General features: G+C 39.3%; 1 protein-coding gene across 9 annotated transcripts in view; it reads right to left on the bottom strand.

Annotated features, from left to right (window-relative positions):
- The window catches only part of FRMD5 (FERM domain containing 5), a 417,439-nt gene that overhangs the window by 160,466 nt on the left and 232,606 nt on the right, over nucleotides 1-24,367 (bottom strand). The window lies entirely within an intron of this gene.

Consider the following 24,367-nt stretch of genomic DNA (forward strand, 5'->3'; position numbering starts at 1 on the left):
TTACCCTTAAGTAAACTTCCTGTTCATTTCTTTTGATCATTTCTTAAATTGGGGAATTGGTTCATTTTTTAAAAATTGATTTGTGGAATTTTAAAAACATATTCTGGCTCTGAATTCTTTGCCAGTAAAATAAAATACGAATATCTTCTCAAAGTCTGTTATTTTTATCTTTGTTTATAGTAAGCATGGGTTTTCTCATCCATAAAATGTAAATAAAAACATCTACTTCATATGATAAAATACCTGAAAGCTCTTAGTCAAGTGTCAGGCACAGATTATACATTCAGTAAAAGTGAGTTTCCTCCATTTGCCCTCAACCTACATCCTCACTCAATTCATAAGTGAGTAATAGGGGAATGGTTTATAGGTATGAGATCTGGAGAGTAACAGATTTGCTTTTAAATCTCAACTTTACCAAACTAGCTGTATGAATTTGGCCCACCTAGCTCAAGCTCTTTCAGCCTCAACTTCCTCATTCGTAGAAGTGGGGTAGTAATACTTAACTCACAGTGGTATTGTGAGGAATAGAGTTTAATCCAGTGGCTGGCCAACAGAAAGTTCTCAACATATGGTAGCTGCTATCACCATCACCATTATTAGGGAGGATACAAATATATACAAATAACTATAATATAGAATAAAATATCATTAAAACTCCCTATAAAAAAATAATTAAATGCTATTGGAATGTAGACATGGGAAGAGGTAACGTCTAGCTAGGGGTTAAGAGAGAGTGAATGGAGGCTTCATAGAGGAAATGCCATTTAAATGGACATTAAAGGAAGTTAGATATTGATAAGAAGGATATTCTAGCAAACAAAAGAGATGCATGGGAGAATATACACACACACATATATATATACACACAAATATATGTAATTATATGTATTATATCTAATATCTTATACATCTATGCAGTCTGCCAAAGTATAGGAACAACTGAGTAAGTCAAAATCAGAAGCAAGTCTTCATTTTTCAGGTTATTAGGGTACTCTATGCATTAAATGGTAACTCATAATTTAATTAGTATTCTAAGTATAAATGTGAAATGCTGTTGACTTTGGAATAAAATTTGGTACAGTAGGATCTGTGGAAGAATTAGAGCTGGGAGTGTTAAGAAAATAGGGAGTATTAAATATGACTAGTATAGAGAAAGCAAACAGATATGGATGCCCACTGAATGACAGGTGAGGAGCCTACCACTCTTGAGAGCCAGGCTTGGTGGCTGCTCACTTACCGCCTTTCTGGGAATCAGCAACATATGATTTTCTTTGTTAAACAGGATAAGTTCTGAAACCTGATCCAGGAAAATCACACCTTTTCTCATTCACTTTACTTATACAGGCTCTGGCAATTACGGTCAGCCTAATTTCCTTCCTCCCTCCTTAATTCCTTTTTTTGGTGGGGCAGGGTGGGGCAGAGTCTCACTCTGTCACCCAGGCTAGAGTGCAGTGGCACCATCTCAGCTCTCTGCAACATCTGCCTCCTGGGTTCAAGTGATTCTCGTGTCTCAGCCTCCTGAGTAGCTGGGACTACAGGCATGTACCACCAAGCCTGGCTCATTGTTTTTGTATTTTTGGTAGAGACAGGGTTTCGCCATGTTGGCCAGGCTGGTCTCAAACTCCTGACCTCAAGTGATCCACCCGCCTTGGCCTCCCAAAGTGCTGGGATTGCAGGCATGAACCCCCACGTCTGGACTCTCTCTTTCTTGATAGAAACAAATTTCATTCAGTATGTTTTGTCTTAAGCAAAAAGTTCCACTCATTACCCTCTTCTGTCATACCTATTCTACGATTTAAAATAGCATTTGACTGTATTAAAATATACTAACTATTACTGTATTTCTCATGTTCTATCTAGTTTTTTTCCCTTTCCACATTTATAGCGCATGAACAATTACTTTAAAAGTGATTTGGCCTTACATTGTTGCTTTTTTTAACAGCTTATTATTTATTTACTCAAGAGAACTGAACTACGAATCTGTTATCAGATTCAGTTGCAAGCCCTGTCTATCACAATAAAGTATCCGAAGTTAGGACTATTATTTTTTCTTAGCAAACCCAAGGTTTGAGCATGATGAAATGATTTTTCTCAAACAGAAAATGGTGGGCAGTTCTATATACAAACCAGAAATGAACTATATCAGCAGGGAAATTCCAACCACTCAAATCCAGAGGAATCCTAAGCATTTCTAAAGGAAAAAGCTACTATATTTTTCTTTTTCCAAAATTTATTCTGCTCATGGTGATTACCATGTGTGCACAGATTAGCTAAAATGATCGCTGTGGGATCAACAGTTCTTTCTTCATTGTCTACCAGTTCTTTTGCTTGCCTCTGGCGTAAGTAAATAAACAGCAGGTGTATTCACCACTAAACAAATCTTACATGTTTACAATTCCTAAAATACAATGGAATAAAAAATAGCAAGAAGAATCTGTGGTGTTTGTTGGAATCTGAGCTATATCGCTTGCATCCACACAAATAAAGACAGAAAGGATCCCATGGTTGTTCACAAACTGTGGACCATGACCCTGGGATCACAACCCAGAATTAACCCGCCACTGAATAGGGTTAGTACCTTCTTCTCTATATTACATTTCTATAACAATGTCACAATCTTAAAATAAGACTTTCTATCCTTTAATTACTAATTTTCACCTGGATATGCTGTATGCATAGCATTTATTTCCATAACGATGGTCACTTCTTTCTCCAGAGCAAAAAACAAACACAACGACAACAAAAACAAAAAAAACCCCAAAAAACTAGAGGTTAGAATATTTTCCATATTTAGTTCCTCTTGTTATGTAACATGGAATATTTGGAAATAATTAAGTCAGCTTTGCTGCAGTAACAACCCCAAATCTTCATGTTTATAAGGACAAAATTTTCTCACTACAGTGCAGTTTGGATTCAGGTCAGGCGCAGCTTGGTTTCTGTTACATGAATCTCATTCTGTGACCCTTGCAGAAGCAACAGCCCTTATTTTGGTCATGCCACTTTCACGGCAGAAGGAATAAAGAGGGCTGGTGGAAACCTGTGCTGACTTTCTTTTCTAGTTTGTTTTTTTTTTTTTTTTTTTTTTCTGAGACAGAGTCTCGCTCTGTTGCCCAGGCTAGAGTGCAGTGGTGCCATCTCAGCTCACTGCAAGCTCTGCCTCCTGAGCGATTCTCTTGCCTCAGCCTCCCGAGTAGCTGGGACTACACGTGCGTGCCAACGCAACCAGCTAATTTTTCATATTTTTAGTAGAGACAGGGTTTCACTGTGTTAGCCAGAATGGTCTCTATCTCCTGACCTCATGATCCGCCCTCCTCGGCCTCCCAAAGTGCTGGGATTACAGGCATGAGCCACCGCGCCCGGCCCTGTGCTGACTTTCAAAACTTCTGCCCAGATGTGGTCTATATCATATCTGTTCACATGTCATTGGCCAAAGAAAGTCACACATTTAAGCCTAACATCAATGGGGCAAGGATGTGTACTCCTCTCATAGGAGGTGTTGCATATCACACGGAAAAGGAAGGGAGAATGAACAAGCAGAGAAAAATATAATCTATGACATGCAGGAAGACAGTAGTTTATAAGCAAAAAGTCATCTTTAAGACTTTTCCAAAATACTTTTTCTCCCTTTTCTATATCAACCAACATGCTCATACAAAAGGGAGTGTAGAGAAGATATTCCATCCAACTATAACTGCCATGCTAGGTCTATGGCAAGAGAAGGATATAATGTAGGAAAAAGTCCTTCCAGACTATGCGAGATGGAAGTGCAGCAAAGCAACACTGACTTCCTCAGGCTGGAGATAAATCAGTTTGTTAAATAAGTGAGGATAAAATCAAAGGCCAAGTGCCCACTCCTTCTTCATGTTTGGGAGTCTAGAGAAGATCAACTCTCAGGCAGCCTCCACCACAACATGGTGCACAGAAACAGTGACTCAGTGTTGTAGCAGGTCTGGTAGAGAAGTGTCTGAGGTTCAGGTTTCCTGAGCCCCCATAGTTCCCATAAGGCACAGATACTGAGAGATTATAAGGGGATGAACTGGATGGCAGACACACCAGAGGCTCAGGGGGTGCAACCAGAAGTCAGGGGGAGGCCCAGGTAGCCAGAGTGCTACTGGGTTCTGAGCAAGCAGCCTACAGCCACATATTTCAGCCCTAAATGACAGCAGAACAAGCAGCACTAAAGTGGATGAGGGACCTTGCCCCTGAGACCAGGAGACACCTATGGCCATCATTTATGACACTACCCCAAGGGACTGTCTGAATTACTGGATCAGTTTAAGCTTTAAACTAGACTGGATATTTAGGTAATTTTTCTCTCCTGGTCTCAGGATAAAGGCTGTAAAGACATGGACAAAGAAGTGACATTTTCTCTGAGGAAGGCTCAAAGAAATACACTAAACCACTTCTATTTTATTTACCACTACATCCACTGCTTTAACAGTGCCTGACATAAGTAGGTATTCAACAAATATTTGCCAAATGAAGGAATGAATAAGAGGCCATAGTGAGAGGAAACTGATCAACTAGCAAAGCTATGATAGAAATACCAGGCAGGCTGAATTGAAAAAACAATGCCAGTTCCATTTTGGCACCAAGCCAAAAAAAGTCCCCACTTCACTCCTAAAACAAGTTTGTAACCTTTATGGAATGGCTCCTGCCACCATATTTAACTTACATTTGGTTCACTGTTTAAAGCCCTTTGGATAACACTGCTGCATCCTTTTGCTTCAAGGAAAAAAAAAAAAACAGAACCATGAATAGCTGTGCAGGATTTCGACCTTGCAGTCACAATAAGAAAGCAGCAACAGGAACCAGAATGGGTGATGTCTGAACCAATAAACTAACTCTGGTGTTTAGCAGCAACTTTATTTTACCTGCCCCAGGATAATTTCAGTGTTAAAGCTATTAAACCTACAGGTATTCTAGTGGCTAGGATTAGTAAACAGAACATAACAGGGAACAGTACAGAGAAAATATGGTAACTAAAATACAAGCTTATACAGGATTGAGGTAGAGACACAGGCTGACATATGCTGACATGGTAACTAAAACACAAGGCTATATAGGATTGAGGTGCAGACATATTCAATCACTGTACTTTCCACAGTAAATTTGTTTCTCAACACTCTAGCAGTAACATTAAAATTACCTGTCAGGCTTTAAAACAGAACAGATGCTTAGAGATTCCGATTCAGTAGGTCCGGGGTGGAGCATACGCAATGCTAATTTTTAGTAACGTCTCAGGTGATTCTGATGCATGGCCACAGCATTCTGCAAGTGAGAACACCTGAAGAACATCCTCAGTAAACACTGAAAGAACTTATGAATGAAAAGCCTCTTTGGATTATATATTTTTTGAGTATGGACTATGTTTTATTCATTTTTGTACTCTAGCCTCCAATGTTTCTGGTAATTAATGAATAAGTGAACAAACAAATCACAAATTCTCTGCCTTAGCCTGATGCTCTCAAAGAGACTGGAACATAGGAAACAAAAAAGTTGACAGCTGATGTTATAAATCTGTACTTCCTTAACAGAATTCCTGGCATAACTTTAGGCAGACTAAATGGGAATGAACATGTGTGATCATTACAACATTGATTTTTTTTTTTTTACAAAATTAATTTTTGTTGAACTGGGATGAGGGGTGAGGGAAGGAGGGGAAATTGGTGCTCTAATAAGATTTACGTATCCAAATCCCATACCCAGAGTCAGATTATGAAGAGCAGAATCACAAAGCCACTCCATTTATTAATCCTGATTCTGCCCTCTACTGTTTGCTTATTTTTGTATTTACTTCTCCTTGAGCAACAGTATAATGTACAACTGAAAATACTTAGTGTTACTGACAAGATTTATAATTCAGCACTACTTTATGTGTTAATGACTTCAAAGCCCTGGATGAATAAAGCGAACAGGGATTGACTCAGTGAAACTTCTAGCTTCCTGTAAACTTCATTCATTCTCAAGCTTAATGGAAACAAAACCCTATGCTAGGAAAAAGCAAGTATGTTTCCCTTTCTGAGTCTCCCTAGTTAAACACTATAATCAATGGCAACTCCACCTTGTAGCAAAGCTCAGTGATACCATGGATCCCATTACAATCCCCAAAAAGGAGAAGGTGAAGGAGGAGGAAGATGGAAGTTTGGCATGGTTTGACTCTGTCTCCACAAAATCTGCAGTCTTTCTGTCAGCCTCACACTTGAAGTTACGTGGAAAGGAAGAAGAGGGAAGTGCTGGATGAGAGAAACTTAAGAGTGCAAAGTCTGAAAAAGATAGGAGAGAGAATAATGGTCTGAACTAAATAGGCAGAAGAAATCTATTCTCTATTAAAAGAGCAAGAATTTGCCGAAGCAGGTTTTCCAAAAGAGACCAGAAAAAGAAAAAAAAAAAAAAAAGAAGCCCTAAAGTGATGCAGGAGGAGTGTCAGTCAGTCTGACTGGGTCTCCTAGTCAAAAGCTCTGGCCAAGTGACTAGATACTCACATGCTCTACAACCCTAGTGAGGAGTGCTTTGGGCTCCCACCTGCCTGGATGGATGGGTGCTGCACACTCAGCTACCTGCTTGGGTGATAAAAATAATTAGAATAGTGGTGTAGATGAAGGTTGAAGTCCTTGAAAAGTGCAAGAATATAAAGTTCTGCCCAGGGCCCCTCTTCCACAGGGGAGAAAAAAAAGCCACACACAACTGGATATTACAGTTATCCCATCATTTCTCTATGAAAATATAAAAACAAAATTAATGTTTGTCTTAGTCCATTTGGGCTTCTGTAACAAAATACCATAACCTGGGTGGCTTATAAACAACAGAAATTTATTTCTCATAGTTCTGGAGGCTGAGAATCTAAGATTAAGGTGCCAGCCATTCATGGTGTCTGGTAAGGGCCCTCTTCTTGGTTCATAGATGGTGCCTTCTTAATATGTCCTTACATGGTGGAAGGGGAGAAATCTGGTATCTTCAACCCCTTAATAAGGTCATTAATCCCAATCATGAGTACTCTATCCTCATGACCTAACCACCTCCCGAAGGCCCCATCTTCTAATACCATCACACTGGGGATTAGGTTTCAACATATGAATTTTGCAGGGGACAAACATGTTCAGTCCATGGCAATGTTAACCCCTTTTGGTCCTATTTCACGTAGTCCAGTATTTGGTGGCTATTTTCATGATATTCCCCAATCATCTTATCCTTACATCTGCCTTAACTTTAAGATTACTTGAACGTTAGAGAAACTAAAAATGGGGACATCTTTCATTTTTATCAAATGATTATTCTGCTCCAACTCTATAGATTATAGATGCAAATCTTTATGGATCAGGTCCCTTGAGAGCTATTTTAAAATTCAAGCAGGGTAGAAAATAATTCCTGCAAGTCTACAGTACCCAAAACAGCATAGTACTGGTACTAAAACAGGCACATAGACCAATGGAACAGAATAGAGAGCCCAGGAATAAGGCTGCACATCTATGACCATCTGATCTTCAACAAAGCTGACAAAAACAAGCAACGGGGAAAAGACTCCCTATTCAATAAATGGTGGTGGGAAAACTGTCTATCCATATGCAGAAGATAGAAACTGGACCCCTTCCTTACATTATATACAAAAATCAACTCAAGATGGACAAAGACTTAACTGTAAAACCCAAAACTACGAAAATCCTGGAAGACAACCTAGGCAATACCATCCTGGGCATAGGAACAAGCAAAGATTTCATGACAAAGATGCCAAAAGCAATTGCTATGAAAGCAAAAATTGACAAGTGGGATCTAATTAAACTGAAGAGCTTCTGCAGACACAGCAAAAGAAACTGTCCACAGAGTAAACAGACAACCTACAGAATGGAGAAAATATTTTCAAACTATGCATCTGACAAAGGTGTAATATCCAGCATCCATAAGGAACTTAAATTTACAAGAAAAAACAAACAACCCCATTAAAAAGTGGGCAAAGGACACAAACAGACACTTCTCAAAAGAAGACATACATGCAGCCAACAAGCATATGGAAAAAAAGCTCAATATCACTCATCATTAGAGAAATGCAAATCAGAACCACAAGGAGATACCATCTCACACCAGTCAGAAAGGCTATTATTAAAAAGTCAAAATATAACAGATACTTGTGAGGTTGTGGAGAAAAGGGAACACTTATACACTGTTGGTGGGAGTGTAAATTAGTTCAACCATTGTGGAAAGCAGTATGGCAATTCCTCGCTACAAAGAGCTAAACAGCAGAGCTACCATTGGACCCAGCAATCCCATTACTGGGTATATACCCAGAGGAAGATAAATCATTTTGCCATAAAGACACATGCATGTGGATGTTTACTGCAGCATTATTCACAACAGCAAAGACAAGGAATCAACCTAAATGCCCATCAATGACAGATTGCATAAAGAAAATATGGTACATATATGCCATGGAATACTATGCAGCCATAAAAAAGAACAAGGTCATGTCTTTCGCAGGAACATGGATGGAGCTGGAGGCTATTATTCTTAGAAAACTAACACAGTTACAGAAAACCAAATACCACATGTTCTCACTTATAAGTGGTAGCTAAATGATAAAATATAATTTTGCTAATTATAGCTAAATTATAAGAACCTATAAACACAAAGAAGGAAATAACAGACACTGGGTCTACTTGAAGGGGGAGGATGCGAGGAGAGAAAGGAGCAGAAAAGATAACTATTGGATACTGGGCTTAATATCTGGGTGATGAAATAATATCTACAACAAACCCCTGTAACACATGTTTACATATGTAAAAAACCTTCACATGTGCCTCCAAACCTAAAAGTTAAAAAAAAAAGAAAATAAAGTTTTTCAAACTGATAAGAGGCAAATTCTCTTTTAAGAGGCGTTTCAATAAATATCCCAAATAATAGTTTTTGTTCAAGCCTCTTTTTTGATATAGCATAAATGAACTTAATATTTTCATATATAATTTTCATTGTGTATATTCAATTGAAGCTTTCATTTATTCCATTGTTTACACTTGCTTTGTAAGATTTTTGTACAGAGAATTACACCAGTAAACAATTCTAATATTTCAAAAATGGTTTTAGTTCTGAGCTAATTTCAAAAACGGGAAGAGAAAAGGCAGTAGAATATAATGATTAAAATCATGGGCATAAACATCAAACTCCTTGAGTTCAAATTCTGATTCTGAAACTTAGTAACTGGGTGAGTTGGGGTAAGTTGTTTGAACTCTGTTAGGCTAGCTTCCTCTACAACATGAGTGAAAAGGGTTTGTCCCTAAGATTCGTAAGAATTAAATAAGATCATTTATGTTTGAGGCTTGGCATACTGTCTGGTATTTATTAAGTGTTCAATAAAAGGTGATTAGGATTCGCTCTTATTTATTTGATCTAGAGTATAAATTTTCCCATGAAGCATTTATACAGGAAAACACAATAGGCCACAGACAAGGCATCTCTGATATTGGTCATCAGAAAGACTCCAGGAGTCTGCCCAGTCACATGGGGTTCTGGAATTTAGCCAGGCTGCTGAGTGGAAACTGTTACTCTTGTTTCCTTGGCAATAGTCTGGGCATGAGAAAGATCTCAATTTTTGATAATCAAAAGTCAATGAAAAATATGCTCCTTAGGCAGGTGTCTAACTGAATGTTGTCTACTTGAAAAGTACAGTGATACAATTCACCATAACAGGGTCTTAAAAGTTTACTAATCACACAGGAATGATTACTGTTCATTCAACCTCCTTTTTCAGCAATTTATTTTTTCAGGGTTTCTAGTTAGAATTATTTGACTACCTACTTATATGGTCTGTTACCCTGACCAAGTAATACCCGTGTGTTGTCTTTAAAGGTTCACTTGGTCTACACTTGGGTTCACGGACTTCTAAATGCTGGGAAACAAAGTTACATTCCTCTCACTTGCCACCTGCATTAGTTTCTACTTCTGCATCAGTAAATTTTGCAATAAAAGATTATTGTGAAATAAGCACATATTCCCTTTCATACTCCTTTGGGAGTTAATGGGGTTATGTGCCCATCTATCTTAGGAAAATATTTCCCCCTTACTTAGCACTGTCTGGAGCAGGAAGACGTAAGGCTTGTCTAAGTCTGTGCCCCAACCTCCAAGTTGCATCCTCAGCAACTTCAGCTAATTTTAGATTTAGCTCTTTTGCCAGGCTTTGGGCAGTCTGAAACTTGGGAGCTGAGGGGGGAAGAGAAGAGTTAAGAAGCCCTAGTCAAACACTGATGAGTTCTACATCAGGCTCATTCTAGCCCTAACCTAACAACTGGGTGCTTCTAACTATTTTCCCTCTACCCAGGTTAGAGATCTCTCCACCCTGTCCACTTGTATATCCAATCCCTTCTTTTTGATACCTCAGTCCCTAAAGCTGGTTCCCTGAAACAGTGAATGTTGCTTGCTCCCCATTTCCACTGGCCTATCAGAACACTTAATTCTTGTTAGAATTCTGCTGTTTTCACTTTCTATATTTGCTTAAGACCTGGTACTATATTTAAAATTTCTGATGTAGCATATGCAGCAGTTTCCAGACTTCAGTCCAAACCCCAAAGAGCCTGCAATCATGGTGTCACAGGTGACTCTTCTGGGGCTAAGTCAGAAGATATGGTTCCATACCCAAAAAACACTCTACATAACCAGTGGTTTTAAAATTTTTCTTGTCTTGCCATGCCATGCTGACAAAAGGCCATAAAGACCTTGAGGAATATACAATTGCTAGCAATTAAATCAACCTTGAACAGGTTGTATACCACTTAGGTCTGGTCTGAGCTCAAGTTTTGAACATTTACACATCTGGAACATTCTCCTAAGTGTTACTCTGGTGGTGTAAAGAAGCAACCCGTCAGACTTTGCCTGTGCCTGACTGGCTGTGAGTCAAACACACAGTATCCTGGATGACTGCTATTTTGGCATTTGCTAGAATGTCTTTTGCCAAATTCCTCCAGCATTCATTCGAAGGCATCAAAATCCGTTTTACCTCCCAAAGAGTATTTGATTTTTCTTGGCCAAAAAATGCCTGTTATGATGTACTTATTAATGTTGCTAGGGTAAAACAGAAGTAATAAAATTTGGAGACCCTTTTGGATCTGTCAGGGATGTGCCATTATGCAAATGTTTCTTATTAGAGGTTGGTACCTGACTATTTTTTCTTTGGACCAACTGCCACCTGAGCAGTGTTGATCCCATTTTTTAAAAATCTATGTTTTATATTTTATGTTTATATATCATAAAACTTGAGTAGCCCCATGCTACTTTGAGGCATTTAAGAAGGTGACATCAGGTACTTTTTATTCATCAGCTGGGAGGTTTTTATTTTGTCCTGAAGCCAACTAACTAGAATGACTAAAAAATGTTATACATGTGCTCCTGACAGATCTTCCTCGTAGTAAACTCTCTCTGAAGGCACCGCTTGGATGAACTAAGTGAGAAATGTATGCTGACCTAAGAGAAGCCTCTGGCCAGAGAAACTGCGTCATATGTCACAAAAATTAAAGGAACAAATCCTAACGCAGCATTGCCCATAATATGTACTGAGAGGGCACTTGTCAACAGGATCAAAACAAGACCAGAAATGCCTACTCCAAACTCTGTGGTTTGTTTCAGACATAACAACCCTTATGCTAGTGTCAGAGGATAAGGGCACATTTCTCCTGACCAAGGTTGAACTTCTCTCAAGTTTTTTCTTTTTTCAATCTCTTCCAGAACTAAGTTCCTACAATTAGTCCCTCTTCACCCTCACGCACCTGCTCAACATTCTCTTATCTTCAAATTAAAAAAAAAAAAAACCCTCCTGGGTCCCTTCTAATTACTATTTCTGACTCTGTTTTTGAAAATAGAGGAGAGAAGTTGTTTAGAGAGTATAGGCACCGGCAGCTGGGTCCTTGCAGCCGATTGGGCTCAAATTCTCATACTGCTATTTGCATGGCTGTGTGATTGCACAAGTTACTTAACCCTTCTGCACCACAATTTCCTCATCAATAAAATGGAGCTGAAAATTGTAGTTGATCATAGTTATTAAGAGGATTAAATAAAATCGTATGTGTCAAGCACTTAGAACAAAAATCAAACTGAGTTTTACATATTCTTGAACTCACTAGCTTGTAGATTCTCTTGGATTTTTCTAATACAAAATAGTATAACATCTGTAAGTAATGACACTTGTTTCTTTCTAATCCTTATACTTTTTTGTTTTGTGCATGGGCTTTCAGTACAGTGGTAAAGAAGCAGTGCTGGTGAGCATCCTGATCATATTCCTGACTCTGCCATTTCTTTTGGATCTTCTTCCCTACTCGGTCACTAAAAGGTTCTGGCAAAGGACTCTAATGAAATTCTTGTTGTTAAATCCAACAGGTACTTTTCAATCATTATTTTGCCTGACTGTTAGGCAGCATTCAACATTACAACTACAGTTGTTTTTTTTTTTTTAATACTTTAAGTTCTGGGATACATGTGCAGAATGTGCGTGTTTGTTACATAGGTATACATGTGCCATGGTGGTTTGCTGTACCCATCAGCCTGTCATCTACATTAGGTATTTCTCCTAATGCTATCCCTCCCCTAGCCCCCCCAACCCCCGACAGGCCCTGGTATGTGATATTTCCCTCCCTGTGTTCATGTGTTCTCATTGTTCACCTCCCACTTATGAGTGAGAACATGCGGTGTTTGGTTTTCTGTTCCTGTGATAGTTTGCTTAGAATGATGGTTTCCAGCTTCATCCATATCCCTGCAAAGGACATGGACTCATCCTTTTTTTATGGCTGCCTAGTATTCCATGGTATGTATGTGCCACATTTGCTTTATCCAGTCTATCACTGATGGGCATTTGAGTTGGTTCCAAGTCTTTGCTATTGTGAATAGTGCCTCAATACACATACGTGTGCATGTGTCTTTTCTCTTTCTTTTTTTTTTTTTGATATGGAGTCTCGCTCTGTTGCCAGGCTGGAGTGCAGTGGCACAATCTCAGCTCACTGCAACCTCTGCCTCCCAGGTTCGAGCAATTCTCCTGCCTCAGCCTCCCAAGTAGCTGGGACTACAGGTGCATGCCGCCACACCCAGCTTTTTTTTTTTTTAAAGTTTTAGTAGAGTTGGGGTTTCACCATGTTGACCAGGAAATGGTCTTGATCTCTTGACCTCATGATCCACCTGCCTCGGCCTCCTAAAGTGTTGGGATTACAGGTGTGAGCCACTGTGCCCAGCAACATGTGTCTATAGTAGAATGATTTATAATCCTTTGGTTATATACCTAGTAATGGGATTGGTGGTCAAATGGTATTTCTGGTTCTAGATCCTTGAGGAATCACCACACTGTCTTCCACAATGGTTGAACTAATTTACACTCCCACCAACAGTGTAAAAGCATTCCTATTTCTCCACATCTTCTCCAGCATCTGTTGTTTCCTGGCTTTTTAGTGATTGCCATTCTAACTGGTGTGAGATGGTATCTCATTGAGGTTTTGATTTGCATTTCTCTAATGACAAGTGATGATGAGCTTTTTTTCATATGTTTGTTGGCCACATAAATGTCTTCTTTTGAGAAGTGTCTGTTCATATCCTTCATCCACTTTTTGATGGGTTTTTTTTTTTATTGTAAATTTAAGTTCTTTGTAGATTCTGGATATTAGCCCTTGTCAGATGGATAGATTGCAAAAATGTTCTCCCATTCTGTAGGTTGCCTGTTCACTCTGATGATAGTTTCTTTTGCTATGCAGAAGCTCTTTAATTAGATCCCATTTGTCAATTTTAGTTTTTGTTGCCATTGCTTTTGGTGTTTTAGTCATGAACTCTTTGCCCATGCTTTTGTCCTGAATGGTATTGCCTAGGTTTTCTTCTAGGATTTTTATGGTTTTAGGTCTTATGTTTAAGTCTTTAATCCATCTTCGGTTAATTTTTGTATAAGGTGTAAGGAAGGGGTCCAGTTTCAGCTTTCTGCATATGGCTAGCCAGAGCTTTTTTTTTTTTTTTTTTTTTTTTTTTTTAACAATTCTCAGTGGCTGTCAAGATGGCTGAATAGGAACAGCTCCAGTCTGCAGCTCCCCGCAAGATCAATGCAGAAGGCCGGTGATTTCTGCATTTCCAACTGAGGTACCCAGTTCATCTCATTGGGACTGGTTGGACAGTGGGTGCAGCCCACAGACGGCGAGCTGAAGCAGGGTAGGGCGTTGCCTCACCCGGGAAGCGCGAGGGGTCAGGGGATTTCCCATTCCTAGCCAAGGGTAGCCTTGAGAGACTGTACCGGGAGGAACAGTGCACTGCGGCCCAGATATTGCACTTTTCCCATGGTCTTCACAACCAGCAGACCAGGAAATTCCCTCCAGTGCCTGGCTCGGCAGGTCCCACCCCCACAGAGCCGAGCAAGCTAAGATCCACTGGCTTGAAATTCTTGCTGCTAGCACAGTAGTCTGAGGTCGACTTAGAATGCGCAAGCTTTGTAGGGGGAGGGGCATCCACCATTGCTAAGGATGGAGTAGGTGGTTTTGCCCTCACAGTGTAAACAAAGCCTCTCGTAAGTCTGAACTGGGCGGAGCCCACCACAGCTCAGCAAGGCTGCTGTGGCCAGACTGCCTCTCTAGGCAGGGCACCTCTGAAAAAAAGGCAACAGCCTCAGTCAGGGACTTACAGATAAAACCCCCATCTCCCTGGGACACAGCACCCGGGGGAAGGGGCAGCTGCAAGTGCAGCTTCAGCAGACTTAAATGTCCTTGCCTGACAGCTCTTAAGAGAGCAGCAGATCTCCCAGCACAGCATTCGAGCTCTGATAAGGGATAAGCTGCCTCCTCAAGTGGGTCCCTGACCCCCGTGTATCCTGACTGGAAGACACCTCCCAGTAGGGGCCAACAGACATCTCATATAGGAGAGCTCTCGCTGGCAACTGGCAGGTGCCACTCTGGGACAAAGCTTCCAGAGGAAAAAACAGGCAGCAATCTTTGCTGTTCTGCAGCCTCCACTGGTAATACTCAGGCAAACAGGGTCTGGAGTCGACCTCCAGCAAACTCCAGCAGGCCTGCAGAAGAGGGGCCTCCACTGTTAGAAGGAGAACTAACAAACAGAAAGGAATAGTAGCAACATCAACAAAAAGGATGTCCACTCAGAGACCCCATCTGAAGGGCACCGACTTCAAAGACCAAAGGTAGATAAATCCACAAAGACGGGCAGAAACCAGTGCAAAAAGGCTGAAAATTCCAAAAACCAGAATGTCTCTTCTCCTCCAGAGGATCACAACTCCTCGCCAGCAAGGGAAGAAAACTGGATGGAGAATGAGTTTGATGAACTGACAGAAGACGCTTCAGAAGGCGGGTAATAACAAACTCCTCTGAACTAAAGGAGCATGTTCTAACCCAATGCAAGGAAGCTAAGAACCTTGAAAAAAGGTTAGATGAATTGCTAACTAGAATAACCACTTTAGAGAAGAACATAAATGACTTGATGGAGCTGAAAAACACAGCACAAGAAGTGCATGAAGCATATACAAGTATCAATAGCCGAATTGATCAAGCAGAAGAAAGGATATCAGAGATTGAAGATGAACTCAATGAAATAAAGCAAAAGACAAGATTAGAGAAATAAGAGTGAAAAGAAAGCCCCCAAGAAATATGGGACTATGTGAGAAGACCAAATCTACATTTGATTGGTGTACCTGAAAGTGGCAGGGAGAATGGAACCAAGTTGGAAAACACTTCAGGATATTATTCAGAAGAACTTCCCCAACCTAACAAGGCAGGCCAACATTCAAATTCAGGAAATACAGAGACCACCACAAAGATACTCCTCGAGAAGAGCAACCCCAAGACACATAATAGTCAGATTCACCAGGGTTGAAATGAAGGAAAAAATGTTAAGGGAAGCCAGAGAGAAAGGTCAGGTTACCCACAAATGGAAACCCATCAGACTAACAGCAGATCTCTTGACAGAAACCCTACAAGTCAGAAGAGAGTGGGGGCCAATATTCAGTGTTCTTAAAGAAAAAAATTTTCAACCCAGAATTTCATATCCAGCCAAATTAAGCTTCATAAGCGAAGGAGAAATAAAATATTTTACAGACAAGCAAATGCTGAGAGATTTTGTCACCACCAGGCCTGCCTTACAAGAGCTCCTGTAGGAAACACTAAACATGGAAAGGAACAACCAGTACCAGCCACTGCAAAAACATACCAAATTGTAAAGACCATCGACACTATGAAGAAACTGCATCAACTAACAGGCAAAATAACCAGCTAGCATCATAATGACAGGATCAAATTCACACATAACAATATTACCCTTAAATGTAAATGGGCTAAATGCCCCAATTAAAACACACAGACTGGCAAATTGGATAAAGAGTCAAGACCCATCGGTGTGCTGTATTCAGGAGACCCATCTCATGTGCAAAGACACACATAGGCTCAAAATAAAGGGATGGAGGAATATTTACCAAGGAAAGGGAAAGCAAAAAAAAAAAAAAAAAAAAAAAAAGCAGGGGTTGCAATCCTAGTTTCTGATAAAACAGACTTTAAATCAACAAAGACCAAAAGTGACAAAGAAGGGCATTACATAAGGGTAAAGGGATCAATGCAACAAGAAGAGCTAGCTATCCTAAATATACATATACCCAATATAGGAGCACCCAGGTTCATAAAGCAAAGTTCTTACAGACCTACAAAGAGACTTAGACTCCCACACAATGATACTGGGAGACTTTAACACCCACTGTCAACACAGACAGATCAACGAGACAGAAAATTAACAAGGATATCCAGGACTTGAACTCAGCTCTGGACCAGGCAGACATCTACAGAACTCTCTACCCCAATCAACAGAATATACATTCTGCTCAGCACCACATTGCGCTTATTCTAAAACTGACCACATAATAGACATCTACAGAACTCTCCACCCCAAATCAACAGAATATACATTCTGCTCAGCACCACATCACACTTATTCTAAAATTGACCACATAATTGGAAGTAAAACACTCCTCAGCAAATGCAAAAGAACAGAAATCATAACAAACAGTCTCTCAGACTACAGTGCAATCAAATTAGAACTCAGGATTAAGAAACTCATGCAAAATCGCACAATTACATGGAAACTGAACAACCTGCTCCTGAATGACTACTGGGTACATAATGAAATGAAGGCAGAAATAAAGATGTTCTTTGAAACGAATGAGAACAAAGACACAACGTACCAGAATCTCTGCGACACATTTAAAGCAGGGTGTAGAGGGAAATTTATAGGACTAGATGCCCACAAGAGAAAGTAGGAAAGATCTAAAATCAACACCCTACCATCACAATTAAAAGAACTAGAGAAGCAAGAGCAAACAAATTCAAAAGCTAGCAGAAGACAAGAAGTAACTAAGATCAGAGCAGAACTGAGGGAGATAAAGACATGAAAAACCCTTCAAAAAAATCAATGAATCCAGGAGCTGGTTTTCTGAAAAGATCAACAAAATAGATAGACTACTAGCCAGACTAATAACGAAGAAAAGAGAGAAGAATCAAATAGATGCAATAAAAAATGATAAAGGGGATATCAACACCGATCCCAAAGTAATACAAACTACCATCAGAGAATACTATAAACACCTCTAAGCAAATAAACTAGAAAATCTAGAAGAAATGGATAAATTCCGGGACACATACACCCTCCTAAGACTAAACCAGGAAGAAGTCGAATCCCTGAATAGACCAACAACAAGTTCTGAAATTGAGGCAGTAATAGCCTACCAATCAAAAAAAGTCCAGGACCAGATGGATTCACACCCGAATTCTACCAGAGGTACAAAGCAGAGCTGGTACCATTGCTTCTGAAATGATTCCAAACAACAGAAAAAGAGGAAATCCTCCCTAACTCATTTTATGAGGCCAGCATCATCCTGATACCAAAACCTGGCAGAGACACAACCAAAAAAGAAAATTTTAGGCCAATATCCCTGATGAACATCGATGCGAAAATCCTCAATAAAATACTGGCAAACTGAATCCAGCAGCACATCAAAAAGCTTATCCACCACGATCAAGTCAGCTTCATCCCTGGGATGCAAGGCTGGTTCAACATACGCAAATCAATAAACGTAATCCATCACATAAACAGAACCAATAACAAAAAGCACATGATTATCTCAATAGATGTAGAAAAGGCATTTGACGAAATTCAACAGCCTTCATGCTAAAAACTCTCAATAAACTAGCTACTGATGGAACGTATCTCAAAATAATAAGTGCTATTTCTGGCAAGCCCACAGCCAATATAATACTGCATGGGCAAAAACTGGAAGCATTCCCTTTGAAAACTGGCACAAGACAAGGATAGCCTCTCTCACCATTCCTATTCAACATAGTATTGGAAGTTCTGGCCAGGGCAATCAGGCAAGAGAAAGAAATAAAGGGTATTCAATTAGGAAAAGAGGAAGTCAAATTGTCCGTTTGCAGATGACATGATTGTATATTTAGAAAACCCCATCGTCTCAGCCCAAAATCTCCTTAAGCTGATAAGCAACTTCAGCAAAGTCTCAGGATACAAAATTAATGTGCAATAATCACAACCATTCCTATACACCAATAACAGCCAGCCAGCCAAATCATGAGTGAACTCCCATTCACTATTGCTACAAAGAGAATAAAATATCTAGGAATACAACTTACAAGGGACATGAAGGACCTCTTCAAGGAGAACTACAAACCACTGCTCAAGGAAATAAGAGAGGACACAAACAAATGGAAAAACATTCCATGCTCATGGATAGGAAGAATCAATATCATGAAAATGGCCATACTGCCTAAAGTAATTTACAGATTGAATGCTATCCACATGAAGCTACCACTGACTTGCTTCACAGAATTGGAAAAAACTACTTTAACTTTCATATGGAACCAAAAAAGAGCCCGCATTGCCAAGAGAATCCTAACAAAAAAGAACAAAGCTGGAGGCATCACGCTACCTGACTTCAAACTATACCACAAGGCTACAGTAACAAAAACAGCATGGTACTGGTACCAAAACAGATATATAGACCAATGGAACAGAACAGAGGCCTCAGAAATAACACCACACGTCCACAACCATCTGATCATTGACAAACCTGACAAAAACAAGCAACAGGGAAAAGATTCCCTATTTAATAAATGGTGTTGGGAAAACTCGCTAGCCATATGCAGAAAGCTGAAACTGGATCCCTTCCTTACACCTTATACAAAAATTAATTCAAGATGGATTAAAGACTTAAATGTAAGACCTAAAACCATAAAAACCCTAGAAGAAATCCTAGGCAATACCATTCAGGACATAGGAGTGGGCAAAGACTGCATGACTAAAACACCAAAAGCAATGGCAACAAAAGTTAAAATTGACAAATGGGATCTAATTAAACTAAAGAGCTGATGCACAACAAAAGAAACTATCATCAGAGTGAACAGGCAACCTACAGAATGGGAGAACATTTTTGCAATCTACCCATCTGACAAAGGGCTAATATCCAGAATCTACAAAGAACTTAAACAAATTTACAATAAAAAAAACAACCCCATCAAAAAGTGGGTGAAGGATATGAACAGACACTTCTCAAAAGAAGACATTTATGTGGCCAACAAACATATGAAAAAAAGCTCATCATCACTGGTCATTAGAGAAATGCAAATCAAAACCACAATGAGATACCATCTCATGCCAGTTAGAATGGCGATCATTAAAAAGTCAGGAAACAACAGATGCTGGAGAGGATGTGGGGAAATAGGAACACTTTTACACTGTTGGTGGGACTGTAAACTAGTTCAACCATTGTGGAAGACAGTGTGGCGACTCCTCTAGGATCTAGAACTAGAAATACCATTTGACCCAGCAATCCCATTACTGGGTATATACTCAAAGGATCATTTTAGTATAAAGACATATGCACATGTATGTTTATTGAGGCATTATTCACAATAGCAAAGACTTGGAACCAACCCAAATGTCCATCAATGATAGACTGGATAAAGAATATATGGCATATATACACCATGGAATACTGTGCAGCCATAAAAAGGATGAGTTCATATCCTTTGCAGGGACATGGATGAAGCTGGAAACCATCATTCTCAGCAAACTAACACAAGAACAGAAAATCAAACACCGCATGTTCTCACTCATAAGTGGGTGCTGAACAATGAGAACACATGGACACAGGGAGGGGAACATCACACACTGGGGCCTGTCAGGGGGTGGGGGGCTAGGGGAGAGATAGCATTAGGGAAATACCTAATGTAGATGACTGGTTGATGGGTGCAACAAACCGCCATGGCACATGTATACCTATGTAACAAACCTCCACGTTCTACACATGTGCCCCAGAACTTAAAGTATTTAAAAAAAAATTCTCATTCCCTTTGTTTCCCTAATATGACATGTTCTATGTTCATTTCCTTTTTAAGCTTTCTGTCCCAGACTGCTTTAAAGACTATACATCCTCTGAGTTCCCCATAAATAAAACTGTGACACACAACTCACACTATAACTCAGATGTGGAGAGAAAAATAAAATTTCTTCATTTCATTTAGAACTAATCTGACTCTCCTTCCTACACTCACGAGTTAGTGGGAAAAAATAACTAAATGTTCAGTTCAGTGTAAAGTGTATTCTTATTCAATAATTTACAAAATTCAATTAGGTCAATTTCAGTCTATCCTGGATTACCCAGTCAGATGTGTCCAGGAAGTAAATAATTAGCAAATTCCACCATTTGTCCTAGATATTTTCCAATTTACCTTAGATTTTTGAGCATGGCATTTATGGCAAGGACTCATTTTCCTGTTATGCTGTCTCTTTTCTAACGAAAGAGAAATGGCTGTTAAGTTCTGACATTCACTTCCCCTCTCTGGAGTATCTTGACTACACTTAAATGATTCATACCAAAAGGCTGATCAACCCACATCAACAAGAATCAATTTAAAAAAGCAAAAACAGGGGAAAGTGGAAAAGTTTACTATGCCTATGTACATACTTGTATATGCACGTATAAATTCAACATGGAAGATCAGATGATTTATTAAGAAACATCAGTTGACAATAAAACTAGTAATAAAGACTATTCTTCAATAGACAGTACAGTAATATAGGAGGAGGAGAAACAAAATGATAGGAGTGGTTAGAAAGGGCATTCAGAGTGTAAGGAAGGGGCAGAAGGAGAAGAGCAGAAAGGAGAAATGTAGTATTTGTCACCCATTCTCTTTGATAAGTGAATACAATGCTGTTGTATCCTAAATATGAGAACAGTTGACTTTAATATCAGGTCAAAGCACTATCTGACTAATAGGAAATGCAGTTATTCCTTCAGCTCATGATCAGGGCTTGAACAAGATCTGTTGTCATTTGTCACTCTGTCACAGATAGTTCAGTGGAATTATTCTGTTTCTTCTGACCTACGGTTGTATAGTCTCTTTGCTGCTATCATTATGCACAGCACTGAAATGTTACTTTAAACAGTACCTTAGAAATCAGCTCTGCAGTCATCTCCTTGATTAATTTAGAAACACCCAACACCTAGCATAATACCCTGGACAGAGTACATACTCAGCAAATAATTCCTGAATGAATGAATGAAGTTCTCCTTTCATTGAAGAAGATGGAGTGATGTCGTAGTCTTCCTTTCTTAAATATTCCCCAAAGAAAAAGACGTGAACATTTTAAATTTAACCCTGAATAAGGAACAAGTAGGACAGAACTCAAGAGAAAATAAAAAGGGGAATTAATAAATAGCTACAAATGTGCTAATACCTCACAGCAAGAATGGAAGTAGACAAGCCACACAAAGTGAAAAAATAATTTTGATGACAAATGACAGAAAATGCATTATGCGCTTTATTGCACCAAGGACACTTCCATATCCTTACACATTTCCATACCAATACGCATTTTCATTTATGTCTTCAAGGTTTATTCAACGTCCAGTGCCAACTCAAGGCAAATAGAAAAGTACAATGGGCCATGCACAAAAATACTGGCTCAAGAGGCTAATATGAATTTAAATTTCAATCTTCCTTCACAGCCGCTTTCCTGGTGTTTGCTAGCTGACTCTGCCACACATTTTTTTGGCTCTGGAATTAAAATACAATGTTGGTGTAATTACTTTTCCAAGAATAGCAATGGTCACTATAATTTTTCTAAGCAGTTCCTAACCTTTTTACATTTTAGTGTTTGCAAATTCTTGGAAACACCACAATACATAATGTAATACATTTGGAAGTTATATAAGGATAGCCAAGTTCAACTTCCCTTAATCTGAAAATATCAAAAACTAGACATCCACATAGCCTAAGAAAAGATTATCCTATAACTTTTCTACACTGAATACCAACTGGAACCATTCTTAGAAGATATTAATTCAGATTTTGCTATAGAGGTCTAGCATGCCAGTATCATCTTTACTGTGAGGACGTCCTCTTAGGAAATAATTCAACTGTTAGTCAATGAAAAAACTAAGGCCAGGCGCAGTGGCTCATGCCTGTAATCCTAGCACTTCAGGAGGCTGAGGCGGGCGGATCACTTGAAGTCAGGAGTTCAAAACCACTCTGGCCAACGTGGTGAAACCCCGTCTTTACTAAAAATACAAAAAAATTAACTGGGCATGGTGGCGGGTGTCTGTAATCCCAGCTATGTGGGAGGCTGAGGGAGGAGAATCGCTTAAACCCAGGAGGCAGAGGTTGCAGTGAGCTGAGATCGTGCCACTGCACTCCAGCCTGGGCGACAGAGCAAGACTGTCTCAAAAAAGAGGGGAGGGGAGAGGAGGGGAAAGGAGGGGAGAGGGAAAAAGAAAAAACTGTTTAAACTTCCTCTGACCAATTACTAGGCCAGACATGGGTGCCCTCTAGCCTGCTGTCTGATTTGTCCTTTAGCTTAATGTTCCTAGGCCTGTGGAAAGTTTTAAATGTTATGTGTTGGTGGGGTGACCCTTTCCCTACCATAAAGATCAATAAATTTTATAATACAAACATCTATGACAAACAATTCTTTTTCAAAAATGGATTTATTGAGATATACTTTACCTATCATAAAATTCACCATTTAAAGTGCACAATTCAGTGATTTTTGATATGTTTACAACAATCTAATTTTAGAATATTTTTGTCCCTCCTAAAAGAAACCCCGTATCCATTAGCTAATTCTCATTCCTGCCAACACATTTCCTAATCCCTACCAACGCCTGGCAACTACTAATCTATTTTTTGTCTCTAATGGTTTGCCTATTCTGGACATTTTATAAAAAGGGAATCATACGACTTGTGGCCCTTTGGGTTTTACCATAACTTTTTCAAGCTTCATCTATGTTGTAGTATGTATCAATACTTTCTTTTTATTGCAAAATCATATTCTATTACATGGATATACCACATTTTGTTTATCCTTTTCTCAGTGTATAGACATTTGGGTTGTTTCCACTCTTAAGCTATTATGAAAAATGCTGCTATGAACATTCATTAACAAATTTTTGTGTGGACATCTATTTTCAATTCTCTCGGTTGTCATCTTAGGAGTGGTATTGCTGGGTCACATGGTAACTCTATAAACATAGAGTTTAACTTATTGAGGAACTGCCAAACTGTTTTCCAAAGTGGCTATACCATTTTCTATTCCTACCAGCAGTATAGGAGGGTTCTAGTTTCTCCACATCCTCACAAGCAAGGCTTGTCTATCCATTTAATTATAGCCATCCTAATGGGTATGAGGTGGTATCTCACTGTCGTTTTGATTTTAATTTTCCCTATGACTAATGATGTGGAACATCTTTTCATGTGCTTATTGGCCATTTTTGTATCTTGTTTGGAGAAATGTCTATTCAAATCCTTTGCCCTTTTGTTATTGGGCTATCTTTTCATTATTGAGTTGTAAGAGTTCTTCATATATTCTGGATATGAGTCCCTTATCAGTTACATGATTTGCAAATATTTTCTCCCATTTTGTGGGTTGTCTTTTTACTTTCTTGGTGACATTTGCAGCACAAAGTTTTTTATTTTGATGAAGTCCAATTTAGCTATTTTGGTTTTTTTTTTTGAGATAGAGTCTCACTCTGTTGCCCAGGCTGGAGTGCAGTGGTGTGATCTCGTCTCATGGCAACCTCCGTCTCCCAGGTTCAAGCGATTCTTGTGCCTCAACCTCCCAAGCAGTTGGGACTACAGGTGCTCACTACCATGCCTGGCAAATTTCTGTATTTTTAGTAGAGACAGGGTTTTGCCATGTTGGCCAGGCTGGTCTTGAACTCCTAGCCTCAAGTAATCTGCTGCCTCAGCCTCCCAAAGTGCTGGAATTATAGGCGTGAGCCACCATGCCCGGCCTCATTATGATTTTGATCTCATACCTACACTAATTTTGAATATAATCATATACCTACAAATCCACTGCTAAGCCA

Source organism: Pan paniscus, chromosome 16, assembly GCF_029289425.2.
Source record: "Pan paniscus chromosome 16, NHGRI_mPanPan1-v2.0_pri, whole genome shotgun sequence".
Taxonomy (NCBI): Eukaryota; Metazoa; Chordata; class Mammalia; order Primates; family Hominidae; genus Pan; species Pan paniscus.